This window comes from Tachysurus vachellii, chromosome 20 (assembly GCF_030014155.1).
Source record: "Tachysurus vachellii isolate PV-2020 chromosome 20, HZAU_Pvac_v1, whole genome shotgun sequence".
Taxonomy (NCBI): Eukaryota; Metazoa; Chordata; class Actinopteri; order Siluriformes; family Bagridae; genus Tachysurus; species Tachysurus vachellii.
The window spans coordinates 19,267,473-19,285,671 of record NC_083479.1 but is presented as its reverse complement, the minus strand read 5'-3'; the positions used below and the strand labels follow the sequence as shown (position 1 = coordinate 19,285,671).

The following is an 18,199-nucleotide window of genomic DNA, read 5'->3' as shown; positions in this document are numbered from 1 at the left end:
TAATTTGTTTTAGGATTTGTTAATTTGTTTTAGGATTTGTTAATGTGTTTTGGGATTTTTTAATTTGTTTTGGGATTTGTTAATTTGTTTTGGGATTTGTTAATTTGTTTTAGGATTTGTTAATGTGTTTTGGGATTTGTTAATTTGTTTTCGGATTTGTTAATGTGTTTTGCACTTCTCGGCCACCGTAACGACATGTTTAAAGCGCTGAGGTAAATGGAAAGGGCGCCTGCTAAACATGTCTGTCTGTCGCAGGCGGTTGTGCAACATGTTTCCCATAAAATTTCATAATGCAATTTAATATAAGTGTATTTTTCTTATAAGTTTAAGCAATAGTCTATGATGTTTGCTGTTCATTAATCAACCACCACGGGCATGGGCGTCGGAAGCAAATAAAAAGTGGGCGTGTCCTCTCCCACCCACATATAATGGTTACGACACCCATGGATTTCAGGAAGCAGGAGCGTGATCAATGCTGTAGGTAAAACGCGAAATGGAGTTTAATTTATTAGGGCATTCCTCAAGCGGAATGGATTTGACTGGCGGCGCTCTGAGAAGTAATAAAAAAAGACATTATGCTCTGAATAGAGATGGTAAAAGTGGGTGGGTCCAATATTATTGGTCTTAAAAAAGTGCGTCCTGTCCCACCCACATATAATGCTTCCGACGCCAATGACCACGAGTATCGGATTTCGATCGGTCACGCACCACCGATACCCGATCCACTCAAAATGCTTGGATCGGCGCCGATATCGATCCAAAATATCAGATCGGTACATCCCTAGTCTTATATAAACTTTGTAACATTTCTATTGCAAGTTGGATTTTGCTGTCGATTCTGGCCACCTTGGGCTTTTTCAACATCCAACATCAAATTTCAACCTCCAAACATTTCTGTCTGCGACACTAAACGTACTACTCATGTTTGTTCCTCATCTTTAAAGGTTAACAATTCTAGATATGGTTATATGGTTGCAGTTAACTTCCTGCAGCTGCAAAGCTGTGCTTACATATGACTGAAACCTTCTCTCGGCGTTTAACCTCAACAGCGGGAGTTGAAACACTTTATTTGCAGATTTCACCCGCGAATGCTATAATTCGGCACAAGCAAATCTTGATGCGAGTAAATGTCACAGTGGGCTTTTAAGATTTCACTGCTAAAAACAATCATCTAATTTTACAGTCAAAATAAGCAATAATCTCATCAATTCTATTATAGGAGAATACATGAATATAAGAAAAAGGAAGTTCTCCTGAACTTTTGAAAATAAAACTTAACGCATTATAATCTTCCTTGCTTTTGGAATCTTCTTCCAGCTGTCTAGGTACAGCGTCTGATCCATCGTCACTCATATTTAAGTCTTTCACCTCTTTAACCAACTCTTCAACCTTTTGTATTTTCACATGATTTTCCTTTGTCTATTTGCCTTAAGTCTCTCCTTTCTTTTCCTATTTTTCCTTCTCTTTGTACTATCTATTTCTGTCTGGTCTTCTGATGGATAAGTTAACAATTGGTTGAGGTGTATCTTTGTATTTAATTGGGTTTGTTGGCTGAGAAACAGTATTGGAGCCTAGGAAGATTCCTGGCAGGGTCTTACAACAAAACACAAACAACATCAACAATGGCGATTGTTGCTTTACTTTTTACGCTCATGGCTTTGCGAACCAACATTGGCATCCAAACGCAGTGAATCCTGATTTGAAATGATATAAAAATGGCCCTAGCGACGTTCTCTTTTGTCTTGTTGGTCATAGTAACCCTGCCCCCAGCCCCTGACGCAAGTGGTTCTTAAATCTAGACCAGCAACGTTTTGGTGCTACTTAAGAACCACTTTTCCTGGTTCAGAGACGGTGCTTTGGCTGTCGAAAAAGAAAGAACTGAATTTAAATTAGGCTCCGAACCAGCACTCAAACTGCCTCGGTGGAAAAGGGGCACATGTGAACCCACAGTTACGCTGCACCGTCATTCAAACAGTATAATTAATGTATAATCAAACTCAAAATATGAACTCACCAAGATAAACACAAGGAATTTGATTCATAAAATAAAACAATTGATCACTAGAAAGTGTGCGCGTGTGCCCTGCGATGGGTTGGCACTCCGTCCAGGGTGTATCCTGCCTTGATGCCCGATGACGCCTGAGATAGGCACAGGCTCCCCGTGACCCGAGGTAGTTCGGATAAGCGGTAGAAGATGAATGAATGAATGAATGATCACTAGAAAAATAAATCACTAGAATCTCTCTTAAACCTGCCGCTGCGATGACAACATGTGCTCCATCTGTGCAGTGTCACCCTACACCACTGGTCACGAAACTCATCAGAAAAAACCTCTATAAGCCTTTGTTTTGTGTGACAATCAGAGACTAGTAGAAGAAATTAGTTACAAGATCTACAGGTTGTAAAAATCCTGAGACATAGAAATAAAACTTCAGTAAGAAGAGTAATAAATCATTTACAAAAGTAATGCTTTAGTGATTAGTAGGCATTAGTAAGTTTTAATAGACAGTACACTTTAGGATAAAACATCCCAACAAGCTGTTAATTTGCTATGCTGTTTCTTTAAGTAGACCAAGGCACTACTATATATAGACTTGTAGCCAGTTTTTTCTTTCACTTTCTGACAGATACAGAAGTGACAAGGGTGGAACAAAAGGTAAGATCCGTCAAATATACTTTAAATCTGTTCAAATTAGCCCTAGTTTTATTACAGATTATTTATCTGTTGTGTTATCTTTATTGTGTATTCTAGAATGTTTTGTAATGAGATGATAGTTTTTCATGATTAGAAAACTTAACAGTGTATTTTATATATTGTACAGTGACTGTGTTGAGCATTGATCATGGTGAGTGTCTGTATTAATTAACTTCTAATTAAGTGTATTACATACAGTATTTATAAAGCATACTGTATGTGTGATGTTTTGTTTGTATTTTATAGTGTTTTATTTTTTTCTGTAGGCATCAACATGGGACAACTTGTTGACCGGACTGGGATATAATCCAAAGGGCTTTAGTGTTGTCAAACACTATGATGATGACTATGATGATGATGACAATAGAAATTATGAGATTGGAGATCTCTTTATCGTGAAAACAAAATTCAAATGCCTCTATCATACTGGCGTGTGCTATGATGAAGATCTGATTGTTCATTTCATAATGAGTAAAACATTTTTTATATCAGAGTGATGCCATTAGCTGGAATAGTATAATTAATATTATGCACTGTGTTTATTGGGATTTCTCTATTTCCTCATTGCAGATCACAGTCCAAATGAGAGTGGGCACAGCTCAAGTAGATCATTTACACTCTCTTCCAGTTCCAGTCCAGGTCATATAGAAATTGTGCCTGTGGAATTGTTTTCTGGAGGAGAAAAATGTACAATTTACAGGAAGAATGATGAAATCGATGTAAAAACATTTAAAGCGTTAAAATGTTAGAAAACGAATGAAGGAAAAACCAGAGTATAATCTTTGGAGCTCCAACTGCATTCATTTTGCCATGGGCTGTCTTGGGCTGAAGGTAATACTGCATTTGTTATACTGTACAAATACCTCATGTAATGTCTATCTATTAATTTTTAATGAGCTGTTATTAGGTACTAAATACATGTGCATGTAATTAATACGAGTATAAGTATTACTAATGTGGGCTTCATGTTTATGTTTCTTCACAGGCAAAGAAGTGTTGATCTTAAACAATCTTGTAAGTATGATTACTCATTTTAACTCCTGGAAACATGTCTAGTAGATTTTATTGCTGTCTTGTACATATACTCATACACAGTGGGGTCATTATGCAGCACACAGCTAATATATAATACTGTAATACTGCTACTATGCAGGAACAAAGCGTCAGGGAATGAGTGTCATTTATCAGTCGACAGTAGAAGACAAGAAACACCACAACACCATGTGAAACACAACAACACCATGTAAAACACCACAACATCATGTGAAACACAACAACACCATGTAAAACACCACAACACCATGTAAAACACCGCAACATCATGTGAAACACAACACCATGTAAAACACCACATCATGTGAAACACCACAACACCATGTAAAACATCACAACACCATGTAAAACACCACAACACCATGTAAAACACCACAACACCATGTAAAACACCACAACACCATGTAAAACACCACAACAAAGCCTTAGAGCAGGAGCAGAAATATGTAAATAGAAATAAAAGTGAAGTAGGAAGAGTAATAAATCATTAATAATAATAAAGCTTTAGTAATTAGTGATGTCTTCCTCTGTTAACTATTAATGAACAATACAATAAGACTTTACAGTACAGTAACACTACAGGAAGTCATTAGTAATGAATTACCTTCTGTTTAACATTACAGTTCTTAAAAGACATCAGTGTTTAATTACTTGCTAATTATTTACTACACATTTGAAATGAACAATAAATTCCCAAAGGTATGTGGACACCCAGAGCATCTTGTTCCTGATATTTTCCCCTTTTGCTGTTATAATAAGCTCCACTTTTCTCTGGAAATCTTTTTACTGGATGTTGGAGCTTGGCTGTGGGGATTTGGATTCATTCAGCTAAAGACACCATAAAACAAAATGGCCGACTCCCTGAACGTTGCCCTGACTGCTGAACTGCTGAAACACACCCTTTATGATCGTTTGATAATTAATTAAATGACCAATAGTTAGCTAGGAGAAATGTAAGCCTCAGTAATTCCTGCTTGGGTTATGAGTGACCTCCTTCTGTCAGATATACTGAGTAAGTGACTAGTATTTCTAGTAAAGGGTTAATAGGAGTAAATAACATTGGAGTTAATAAAGAACTATTCATTCATTCTTGCTTAACTGCTTAATAGTATTACATTACACATACAACTACATATTAATCCAACAATTATAACATTGATAACTTGTTAACGTTCTATAATCTGATTTTCTAAATAATAATAATTATCTGAATCTAAACTCATTGATACACACAGACACACAAACACACACACACACACACACACACACACACACACACACACACACACACACCTGTGACCACGTTGCCGTAATTAAATTTTGTATTTCTGTGCCAGGTTTTAAGTCAGTAATCCTGATTAACTGACTGGATGCTGTTGCTGTTGGACGGACAGACGGGTCACACCTCTGACGACGATAGAGTAGATTTCATTCTGTTTCACATGTTGATGGGTTTCATCAACATTATTTCTGCTGTATTTGATCTACAAAAACAATAAATTTCATTTGACTATTATTTGAGGTTTCTGATTTTTTTGAATGTAGCATGAATAGATGTTTGTTTTAGTCCCAGTGTATCACCGTGAGCTAGTTTGTGAACTGGAGATTACTGTTAATTAAATGTAGTGGATAAAAACGAATTATTTAGTTTTGGTCAAAGAGGTTTGTCTAATCTTAGCTCAACTCAGGGGACTGTCTAAAGAATCTAAATAAAAAAGAAATAAAGAAATATTAAAGTGAGTTTATCCTGTGATGTTAGTTGTTAGTTAACTCTTACATGTTCTCAGGCAGCTGGCATCAAAATTTGAATATTGAAATCTGTGTTCAGTCGTGTTACTGAAATCTGTGCAAGAGATAGAAACTAAAATGGATTAAAATCAAAGCATCATTTGAACTATATTTGAAGCAAAGGTTTTAGGAATTAAAAAAATATATATATATATATATATATATATATATATATATATATATATATATTTTTTTTTTTTTTTTTTTTTAGTAAGATGGGCTCCATAAAAGATCATATAAACTTAATATATCAAAAAATCAGACTCAAAAAGTTGCAGACTGAAATACTGTCAGCGTTTTTAAATCCTTTACATTTGTAAACATACAGTTTTAGTGAACAGAATCAGATTATTGTTCAAAAATGAACCTTAGTGAAGATGAAATTAATAAAAATGGGGCATTGAATCCTTAATTATCACCACATATACATTACAGCACAGGATTTCTTTCCTACACATTTCCCAAATGAGGAGGCTGGGGTCAGAGCACAGGGGCAGCTATGAGACAGTACACCTGGAGCAGTGAGGGTTAAGGGCCTTTCTCAATTGCCCAATGGGGGTAGCTTGGCAGTGCTGGAACTTAAACACTGACCATCTGATGAACAAGCAAGAGCTTTAACCACTTGAGACACCACTGCCCAGGACTGGATTTAAGACTAGATTCAGGACCAGATTTAAGAACAGACTCAAGACCAGATTTAAGACCAAATTCAAGACCAGATTTAAGAACAGACTCAAGACCAGATTTAAGACCAGATTTAAGACCAAATTCAAGACCAGATTCAAGACCAGATTTAAGAACAGACTCAAGACCAGATTTAAGAACAGACACAAGACCAGATTTAAGACCAGATTTAAGACCAGATTCAAGACCAGATTCAAGACCAGATTTAAGAACAGATTCAAGACTATATTTAAAACCAGATTTAAGACCAGATTCAAGACCAGATTCAAGACCAGATTTAAGACCAGATTTAAGAACAGACTCAAGACTATATTTAAGAACCGACTCAAGACCAGATTTAAGACCAGATTCATGACCAGTATATTGTTTGATGTACAAGGTCTTTTAAACGCAGCCAACTTCTAGTGATTGAGAGACCGTCTGATTTACACGGTGCTAATATTTAAACAAAATAATGCATTTTAATCTTTGAGAAATCTTTCATGATTCTAACAACTGAAAGTTACAGACTTGATCTCAGTGCAAACTTAGTAGTCATGTAACTGGAACCACACCAGTGTCTGCTGAAGAGTGTGTGTGAATTGCATCTTATTGAGGTATCCAATTTATACCCATGAGATTTTTTTGCTGTGCTAGCTGTGTGGTTGTGTGTAGGACCCAGAGAAGGAGCTCACAGAGCGCAGGTTGTAATATGCTGTAAACATTTCATCTTTCCCCCATTTTTACTCCAGCGCAAGCTCAGCAGATTTAATGTTCAGAGCACGAACAGCTTCCTTTCCTCGAGTTGTGTGTATCTTTACTCCCAAAGCATGTTTTAGAATTAAACAGGCTCAGGATGCAAAAACACGAAAGAAAGTTTGCACTGGACTGCATCCAAAGCATCTTTTTCCCAAACAAGGCCTCTTTCAGTACTCAAACCTCAGGGTAATGAAAGCTGAAGGACAGAAATCATCTCTGTCTCAGCGTTAGGTAGCAGATCAGATAGAAATGCTGTGTCCAAATGTGTGTCCAAAACAGGACAAATTCAAAGCTGTTTGTCTGATAGAGAAGCTGTAGGGGTTTGTTGTGCTTCATCCAGGCTGCATGCCAACATACTTCACGCTAGCTCTGAATCAGCTAGCGCTCATCAATCCTACCACTAACTAAATAATTAAAAATAAATAAACACAGGAAAGATTTTCCTGTGGTTTAACTGGCACACTGCACTGATATTCATTCATTCATTCATTCATTCATTTTCTACCGCTTATCCGAACTACCTCGGGTCACGGGGAGCCTGTGCCTATCTCAGGCGTCATCCGTCATCGAGGCAGGATACACCCTGGACGGAGTGCCAACCCATCACAGGGTACACACACACACTCTCTTTCACTCACACACTCACACACTACGGACAATTTTTCCAGAGATGCCAATCAACCTACCATGCATGTCTTTGGACCGGGGGAGGAAACCGGAGTACCTGGTATATATATATATATTCTTCTGATATTATTGAATATAAAATTGTACATTGAAACTTCACTCTGTGTCATTAAAATCTAAAAAACAGAATATTTTGCTTGTATAAAGAAAGTGATAATCAGCTCCTGTGTTATAGAAGCTCCCAGTTTATGCTGATGAATGAGGACACGGTTACGTTATCATCAGCATCCATCACATTTTCTGGAGAAAAACCCCCGTGTCGAAGGTTCATTTCTCCGACTGTGACTCTTAAGGAAAATGAAGATCAACACTGTCACTGTGCGAGTCCCTAAACCCTCAGAGGCACTGCATCATAGCTGACCCTCTGAACTAACTTCAAAAGCTGGGATATGTGATAAAAAGGTCTATGTATATGTGACAAAAATGCTTCTAAAAGAAACCTCAAGGAGAGTTTGAACAAGAAGGAGACTTGGGAGAGACGTGTCAGGGAGGTCAACAATCACTTTGAGGGAGTTCCAGAGTTCGGTGGCTGGGACAGCAGTAACACCTCAACCATATCAAAAGCAGTGCATAACACTGGCTTGTATGGAAGAGTGGAAAAAAGAAGGATGATGTTTCTCAGAAAATATCATCTGTAAAAAAATATTGGAGTTTGCCAGAAAGCACGTGGACGACACAGCTGCATTGTGGGAAAATATTTCATTGTCAAATAGAATAGAGTAGAATAGAATAGAAGCCTTTATTTTGTCATATCTACATTACAGCAGTGAAATTCGTTCTCCGTACAGTATATTCCAACTTTGGAGGTTGGGGTCAGAGCACAGGGTCAGACATGATACAGCACCACTGGAGCAGTGAGGGTGAAGGGCCTTGCTCAAGGGCCCAAAAGTGGCAGCTTGGCAGTGCTGAAGATAGAGATTTTTGGCCATGGCATTATATGTGGCTCAAACCTAAAACATCCCATGCTTTAAGACACACCAACTCTAGAGTAAAGCACGGTTGTGGCAGCATCGTGCTGTAGGAATGCTTCTCGTTAGCAGGAATATTGTGAAAATTGCTATAAAGCAAAGCTGAAGCCTGGGATGAAAGACAAGTCCAAAGCTACAGTGGCTTAAGTCAAAATAGGATCCTACAGTCCTGATCCACAAGCATCACCCAAACCACCTGAACAATCTGGAGCAAATCTAGAGAGAAAGAGAGAAAACTTAAAAAAAAAAAGAGCGAACGACTGCAACAGCGTGAGAAGCAGAAATAAACTCGATCACAGACGTTCCACAACACTCATTTAACTCGAAATGGATGAAAATGATGTCATGTTCTCTTCTTCTTTTTCTTCTTCTTCTTCTTCTTCTTCTTCTTCTTCTTTCAGCTTTTCCCTTCAGGGGTCACCACAGCGAATCATCTCTCTCCACCTACAGTATCCGTATCTTCTGCATCCTCAACACTTGCACCCACTAGCTTCATATCCTCATTAATTACATCCGTATACCTCCTGTCTCTTCTTCAGTGACACTGTCTCTAAACCGTACATCATGGCCGGTCTCACCACTGTCATGTTCTCTAAGAGGAATAAAACACATTTTGTGCTTTGGGTGGAAACAGATACTCTCAAACAGCACAAAACTGTAGTTTTGTATTTAGAAACAAAGCTTAAACATGCTTAGTTTAATTCGCACAAAAAAAATTAATTCACGCTGAAAAAAATGTGCACAAAAAAAAGAAGAAAAAATAGAAAGCAGTAGTAAACTTTAACTAATCTGCTTCCAAAAATTATTAAGAATATTTTAAAAACAATTTTAACAAAACATATCATGATCACCTCTAGGGGGGCACGGCGGCTTAGTGTGTGTGGAGTTTGCATGTTCTCCCCGTGCCTCGGGGGTTTCCTCCGGGTACTCCGGTTTCCTCCCCCGGTCCAAAGACATGCATGGTAGGTTGATTGGCATCTCTGGAAAATTGTCTGTAGTGTGTGAGTGCATGAGTGAATGAGAGAGTGTGTGTGACCTGTGATGGGTTGGCACTCTGTCCAGGGTGTATCCTGCCTTGATGCCCGATGACGCCTGAGATAGGCACAGGCTCCCCGTGACCCGAGGTAGTTTGGATAAGTGGTAGAAAATGAATAAATGAATGAATGAATGAATGAATGAATGATCACCTCTGAAAAATTTATCATGTTAGACTAATTATAATATTTAGCACTTTGTGATCATACAGTATGTAGAAATATCCTGAAATGTGATATTATATTTTCTTTGTATTTTTCCTCAGACATCTGCTTGGGTTTGTGCAGCTCAGCTCCGAGGTCAGGATTCATTCCAAATAGTCTTACACTCTTGTATATTTTCTTTTAATCTCACACACTTATATTTTGTGAACAGATTGTATTTTTCTAGGTTAACATTCACCTCTTGTGCAGTTTTAGCATTTATAATGTTCACACTTGTCTGAGTGGACGTGACTTTTTAAACGTGGATTTTTAAAAGCTATTCCCTGAGTATTGTGTCAATATGATTGAAAACCTTTTTTTATATATGTCTTCTAAGGACATTTCACACTCATGGACTCATTTGACTTTTAAATGTCAAAGGATTCACTTAGCAAGAAGACTTTATAAGATAATTAAAAATAGAATTAAATTTGCAAGCATGAGCATATGGCAATGAAAAAATAAAATAAAATAACAGAGATGTGACAGAAAAATAATTAACTGAAAAATATGTCCAAGCATTCTGTCAAATGTGGAAGGAAATAAAAATCCTGGACTAATTTGTCTCCCAGGATAATTGCAGTCCAAAATCCGTCCAAAACGATGCAGACGGTGAGACAGAGCTTCAGAAGTGAAACACTGTAGAAGAGTCGCACACTAAAATCTGTCCATGTGTCAATTACACTGTCATAACTAACATCTTAATAAAGAACTTGTGAAATGGGGAAAGGATAGATAGATAGATAGATAGATAGATAGATAGATAGATAGATAGATAGATAGATAGATAGATAGATAGATAGATTCAATAAAAAACAGATAGATAGACAGACAGAAAGACAGACAATGAGACAGACAGATAGATTTGGTAAAGACAGACAGACAGACAGACAGGCAGATAGACAGATAGATAGATAGATAGATAGATAGATAGATAGATAGATAGATAGATAGATAGATAGATAGATAGATAGATGGATAGATTCAATAAAAACTGATAGATAGGCAGACAGACAGAAAGATTTGGTAAAAAAACAGATAGATAGACCGACAGACAGACAGACATTGATAGATAGATAGATAGATAGATAGATAGATAGATAGATAGATAGATAGATAGATAGATAGATAGATAGATAGATTCAATAAAAACAGACAGATATATTTGGTAAAGACAGACAGACAGACAGACAGACAGATAGATAGATAGATAGATAGATAGATAGATAGATAGATAGATAGATAGATGATAGCAAAAAAAGGATTCTGTGAAAAAAAGTGATAGATTGTAATTGAATATTTGATTGATAGATAGACAGAAAAATAAACAGACAAATTATGGATTGATTCCGTGAAAGAAAAGACTATCTAATTAATTATCTAATCTAATTAAAAAATCTAATTATATTTACATTATATAGTTTTTGATTTTGGAAGCTTGTTTGTTTTCAGGTTTTCTGCTTTAAAACTTAACATTCTACTTTTTCTCTTCAGTATTCATTTATATTTTATGCACATGAAATAAAAGTAGGATAAAACTAATTATTATTTAAGGTTTCATTTAGAATTTGATTCTAGCAGGGTTTCTGCCCCTTGTACAGGCGAGTAGAGGAAGTAGAACTGACAATAATGTAAAACAGAATAACACTCAGCAGATGGATGATGTATGGTATCGATTTTAAATAACCACAGGATTCGCTTTACACCACTTTCCTTTTCCGAGTTAAAATGAAATGAATGCTTTGTCAATACACGACAAATTAAAAATAGACACAGACTATCAGAGAGAGAGAGAGAGAGAGAGAGAGAGAGAGAGAGAGAGAGAGAGTGAGAGAGAGAGAGAGAGAGGGAGAGAGAGAGAGAGAGATAAAGAGAGTGAGCCAGAGAGAGAGAGAGAGAGAGAGAGAGAGAGAGAGAGAGAGCAAGATAAAGAGAGAGAGAGGGGAGAGAGTGAGCGGGAGAGCGAGTGAGAGAGAGAGAGAGAGAGAGAGAGAGAGGGAGAGGGAGAGAGTGAGTGAGAGAGTTTGTGTGAGAGAGAGAGAGAGAGAGAGAGAGAGAGCAAGAGTGAGAGAGTGAGAGAGAGAGAGAGAGAGAGAGAGAGAGAGAGAGCATGACTTGTGTATAAAATCCTCACTACATGTGTAATATAATGAATAGTAACGCATGCTTTGTGTAAACTGAACTTGACCTTCAGCTGCTGTTAACACAAGATAATAAACACATATAAAAACATGTGCATGGGACTTTTGTCTTATAATTAATTATAAACAGCTTGTGTTTGTGCATTTGGTTTAAATGAATCTGTTAACTAGTTATATGGACTAATTAGTCAAGTCCTTGTTTTCTTTTTCTTTTTTTCTGGTTTTGAACAGAAAATAATAATAATAATAAAGCGGTACAAAAAGCGGTACAAATATTTCTGAGAAAATGAGAGAATTGTTCCAGAAAATCGATAAAATCCTGAGCGATTGTTAAACATCATGTTTTGTCTTCTCCATACTGTATCTCCATACCTTGTCTCTTTACTCTTACCTTGAAACCTCATCTACATCACTTTTTGTGTCGTCCGCAATTATGAACTAAATACTCTTATCTCATGACACCGTTACACTGTGACTTCCTGTTTCGCCTTCTTGGAATTTACTTTACGTCCTTTTTTTTGAGCCTGCAGCAGACAGCATATGACAGGAGGTAGCTAAATAAATAATGTAGTGAATAAATAAATAAATAAATAAATAAATAAAGGGTGCTGAGATTTAGGGGCAGGCACTGACATGAGGCACGAGAGAGAGAGAGAGAGAGAGAGAGAGAGAGAGAGAGAGAGAAATAGAGAGTAAAAATGAAACGAGCACTGCAACGGCTTTGAAGCTCGAGCCCTGGACCCGCAATTGACGAGCTGTCCACATCGGAGCGTAATTTAAGAACCTTCCCTGAGAGTGCCTGGCTTCCTCTCAGCCTGTCCTCATCACCGTTTCTCCCTATTGCTCACTCCAGATCCTTAATCTTCTCAATCCCTGCATCCCTTTCTTTCTGTCTGACTCTTTCCAATCTGTCCCATCTGGTTTCCTCTACCAGTTTACTCATCCATCTCGACTTGTTTTCCATCCGTATGTCCCCTGAATGCCCCCCTCACTCCCACCCCAACTCACTGCACCTATTTTTCTTATATTCCTCTACTGCTCTCTGTCACCTCCCTGTTCACCTTTTCTCTGCCTCATTCATCTCTGCCACTCCCTCAATCTCTCCTCCCCTTCGTCCTTCACCTGTCTAGTATTTTTTTTTCTCTCTTTTCTGCACATACACCTCTACCGCTGCACCTATCACTTTCCAGAGTCATCTCGGTTCAGATGAAGTATATGCTGGAGCTTGATGAGTTAATAGCATCATGGCAGGTCTGATTTGTTGAAATTGAAAAGTAATGAATGGGTCACAAAAGTTGGGAGGCTGATAAAGTTAGAGAACAGAGCTTGCACTTGCTAGCTCAATTAATTCCTTCACTCCGGCTTAAAAAAAAAAAGAGAACAGAACTATATACAGTAAACCCCTCAAACTCCATATTTATAAAACTAGTTGTTGGAAAGTTATTGTAATATTTGCTAGAATAAAAAGAATAACTTTGTAGTGGATACAGTTTTATCCATCCATCCATCTACCCATCCATCCATCCATCCATCCTTCCATCCATCCATCCATCCATCCATCCATCCATCCATCCATACAACCATACATCTATCCATCCTTCCATCCATCCATTCATCCATCCTTCCATTCATCCATCCATCCATCCATCTACAATCCATCCATCTATCCATCCATCCATCCATCCATCCATCCATCCATCCATCCATCCATTCATCCATCCACACATTAGTCAACTTTCTGAACCACTTACTGTATATAACTTAGGGTCCTGGAACCTGAGTATATCCAGCAGACTCAGGGTACAAAGCAGGGGATCCCTTGGTTGGGGTAGGAACCCATCACAGGGCACAGTTTAGAGATGCTAATCAGCTTACAGCACATCTTTGGACCGGGGGAGGAAACCGGAGAAACCAGAGGAAACCTCCTGAAACACAGGGAGAGCCTACAGCATCATACACAATGGAAAGACCTGGGAATTGAACCCCCAACCTTGGAGTTGACAGACAAATACGCTAATCACCAAAACCAAACCACTGTTGATTATTTACCTATAACAGCACAAACCTTATCACACTCCCCACTTTTGTTATACTGTAGTTGTACAGGTGAAGCAAATCTGCAAATCTCTATCATAAATAAATGCATTAAGAAAATAAGGTGAGAAAAACAAAGTAGCAGACCACTGAAGGATGATACTGCTGCTTTATAATAGCTCATGAATCTCTGAAAGCTTGTAATTAGTGATGAACTTGCAGGCGCGCTCACATGGAGCTGTTTTATGTGCCGACATGAGCCGCAAACATTTCCCTGATCTAGATTCATCCAACAGCGTGTGAATATCGCTGGGGGAATTTTGCTTGTTTATTTATTCGTTTGGTGGGAATTGAGTTAATCTGATTAGCCAAAGTGATGTTTCCCATAAACGGTTGACTTGCTGCGTTTTTGGTTCGTTAAGCACCCTCTAGCATCAGTTAATGGAACCGTCTGGATTAGTTCTAAATTTTAAAAGATGACCAAGATGCTTTTAATGGTGCGAGAGAGAGAGAGAGAGAGAGAGAGAGAGAGAAAGAGAGAGAGAGAGAGAAAATTAGCACAATTTACGGAAACACAAGTTTACTCTCCAGGCTATGAAATTTAACTCAAACTGGACAAGGCAAATAAATTATTAGCTGGAAGAAATTTGTCACCAGGCAACGAGAAATGCAGAAAACCGGACTTCTTTTTTCTCTTGTCTATTATTCTTACCTCCGTATTACAGAGATAAGAACACTTGAGTGTCACGACTCGTCTCTCTGTCGTGTTTTGTGCTTCTCCTTGAAGTGTGATGGAGAGCTTGTCACAGTGGAAAGTTCAGGATTGAGAGTGCAGGAGTCAGGGAGAGAGAAAGAAAGAAAGAGTGCGTGTGAAGGATGGTCAGAAATATGGAGGTGGACTTTAGAGTCACTCTGTTCTTTTCCTCTGAGAGCTATAAATCACCTGGAAGATGAACGGTTATAACGGTGAGAGAAAAGGTTTGTATCCACTGATTCAGTGTACTCTGGTGTGCTCTGGAATATTTACGACGCAGAAGCACTGATTTAAAATAGCAGGCATCAGGTTAAAGTCAGTTCCTGTTAAGGGTGTGTGGCATCTATGTTGTCGGTTCAACTAAAAGAGGTTGTGAGCACGGCCTTCTTAAATCTTAAGGCCTTGTGATAGAAGAATGGCCTTGGTGTCCATCAAATCCAATGAACAAGCTGTGGCCTTGTACGGGGTGAGTATGGGGTGAGTCCCAGTGAAGTCTTTCTTTTGAATAGACTCTGCATCTAATTTCCTCCAGCAATTTATTTGGTAGTTGGACCCCAACCCTTCCAAAACATGCCAGATTCTTTTGCAAGTCTCCATCCACTTCAAACCTCCTATTGTAAATGTCTCAATGCCGGTTGGAAAGGTACAAACAGTCTTCAAGTGTGATATGCTTTTCTTGAAAAAAGTATAGGCACCTTGGTAGTCTGCAACTACTGAGCTGTATCACTCCTCCTTCCTGAATTCGATTTCTGTACTCCTTACTCAAAGCAAACTTCAAGATCCTGGTCAAAATGTGGCTACCAAACTGCGCATCTCGAATACCCCTGGATCAGCCAAACTATCTCCTGTTTTGATCCTTTTTGATATCTCAACAGCTTGAGAAGAAAAAACTCCTTTTAAAACTCAAACCCAGCATGGTGCAGGTGACAGTTACTTGTTTTTGGAAGGACAGTCATATCTGGTGACATGGAACAGTACCTACATCAGCTCCATGCAGAAAATCTACTTGTGTCCCCCAAGGCTCAATGCTTGATCCTCTTCTCTTCTCCTTTTATAAACACTTTCTTAGTAAAGTAATATCCTTGTGTGATTTTTATGGCCCTGCAATGCTGAAGACACTAATCTTATCCCCCTGTAGTGTGTCAGCTCTAATGTACATCAACACATTAAAGCTGGATAAATCCTAGAAACAAGATCCCGGCAAGACTAAGATGTGTTTCTGAAGATGTAAAGATCCTAGTGATCTACCCTACATAAACTCTAGGATCATACTGTCTGGCAATACAAACAAACTTGATGTGGTTCTGGGCAACAAACTATCCTTCTCTTCCCATAGATCTCTCCTGCTGGGTAACGCAGATTTTATTGACAACATAGAGAAGATCTGGAAATGTTTTTAATGCATTTCCTTGTGCATGTTAAACAGGACAAGGTAAGTATTGTAAATAACAATAAGAGTACAGCACAAATTGAGGTAAGGAAATATCCTAGTGTCTCATAGGCTTATTGAAAACGAGATGAAATAGTTTCCGATGTGACTGTTACATTTGCTGAGCTGAGTCTGAGTCTCCTAATATCGGCAAGGACGGCCAAGGAGTGTCTAGATAAGATTTGCTCCTATTTCTAATAGCCGCTGTAAGTTTTTCCAGTGATGAGAGTACTGTTTAAAGAAGACTGTCATTTTTATCCATGGAGGCCGCTAAAGCCCTTGTTCAGTCCTCTGTCATCTCGAGATTGGACTTCTGCCACTGATCCATAATGCAGCTGCATGGCTCGTTTTCAATCTTGCCAAGTTCTCCCACTGCACTTTCTACTGGCTTCCTGTAGCATCTCTTAGCAGATTTGAAAAACATTCATTTGGTTGAACCTTGAATACTGGTCATATCTTTCACATGGAACTGTGGCTAGAGTTGAAAAGAAGTCATAATAATAATAATACTGGACCATAATTGCATTTAAAGCAAGTGTTTTCAAGTGTTTTGTACAAACAACCCCCAAATGGATATTTAAATAATTTTCTGCTTTGACATTTTTTTATTATTCCAATGTAAATGTAAGACATTAGTTACATCCCAAATGGCATACCTCTGCAGTATATGCAATTGTGTACTGTAGTATAAGTAGTGTGAGTCACGTGTTCACACTGAGACTCCCAAAAAACCAAACTGCATTTTAATACCCGAATGTTTCAAGTATTCAACCGAAAAAAGGAAGCATGAATTGTAACAAACTCCCAAAGGCAAAAGGTGTCGAATACGCAGAGCTTTATTCCAACACACAAAGCATACGACCAAAAACAGCAAGCAAAAATGTAATCAAGAAACAAGCAGAGTTCATGAATAGAGCAAACAATCCAAAATAGAGCAGAAAACAGAACACTGTCATACACAATGAATCAAACATGGCAAACAATGAACGGCTCGATACGCAGGCTAGATACTGGCGTGGGTGTGGTTTAAATCCTCGTTAACCCCGGAAGTCACCTTATCTCCGGAAACAGTTCGGTATTTTCTACACTGGCTACCTGTTAAGTTTAGAATTTATTACAAATTGCTGCTACTTACGTACAAGGCTCTTAATGGTTTAGCTCCCACGCATCTAACTAGTCTTCTAACACGTTACAATCCTTCACCCTCTCTGAGATCAAACTCAGGACTTCTGGTAGTTCCCAGAATATCTAAGTCTACTAACGGTGGTAGAGCGTTTTCATATTTAGCTCCCAAACTTTGGACTAGTCTTCCTGATAGTGTTCGGGGCTCAGACACACTTTCCAGGTTTAAATGTAGATTAAAAACTTATCTCTTTAGTCAGGCGTACACATAATACATCCCATAATATTGTACATGATTACATCAGACTTGCAAATATTATAAACAGCAGCTAAGTTAATCCCTCTCCACTGCTTCTTTCTTTCTACCCATCCCGAAGGCATCCAGAAATTGTACCAGGTCCGATCGTCTTCCGTGCGAAGAAGATTTTGGACCTCCGCTGAGACGAGGCCGACTCTGTGAGAATCCTGAGGCATCTAGAGATCTACCGGCTCCGGTTAGATTCTGCTATAATAAAGAGGAGATGTAAACTCCATGTGATCTTTCACATCAATACAACATTTGTCAGACTGTATATTTATAATCACACCCCTCAGTGTCACCCATATGAGGATGAGGTTCCCCTTTGAGTCTGGTTCCTTTCAAGGTTTCTTCCTTCAATTCAAGGGAGTTTTTCCTTGTCACTGCCGCCTGAGTCACCTCAGACTTGCTCATTGGCGATAAATACATACAGATTTAAATATATCTAATATTAATCTTGAATTTTGTATTCTATTAATCTTTAAACAGTATTATTCTTTATATTAACCTTTGTTCTATGTTTATGTTCTACAGTATAAAGCCGCTTTAAGACAATGTCAATTGTAAAAA

General features: G+C 38.2%; 1 long non-coding RNA gene across 1 annotated transcript; it reads left to right on the top strand.

The window, feature by feature from the left end:
- Positions 1-2,626: 2,626 nt before the first annotated feature.
- LOC132863310 (uncharacterized) lies at positions 2,627-5,264 on the top strand. The gene is made up of 6 exons (XR_009650108.1): positions 2,627-2,656; positions 2,823-2,846; positions 2,962-3,166; positions 3,266-3,526; positions 3,681-3,709; positions 5,086-5,264. It is a non-coding gene; the product is annotated as an uncharacterized LOC132863310 (long non-coding RNA).
- The last annotated feature ends 12,935 nt before the right edge of the window (positions 5,265-18,199 follow it).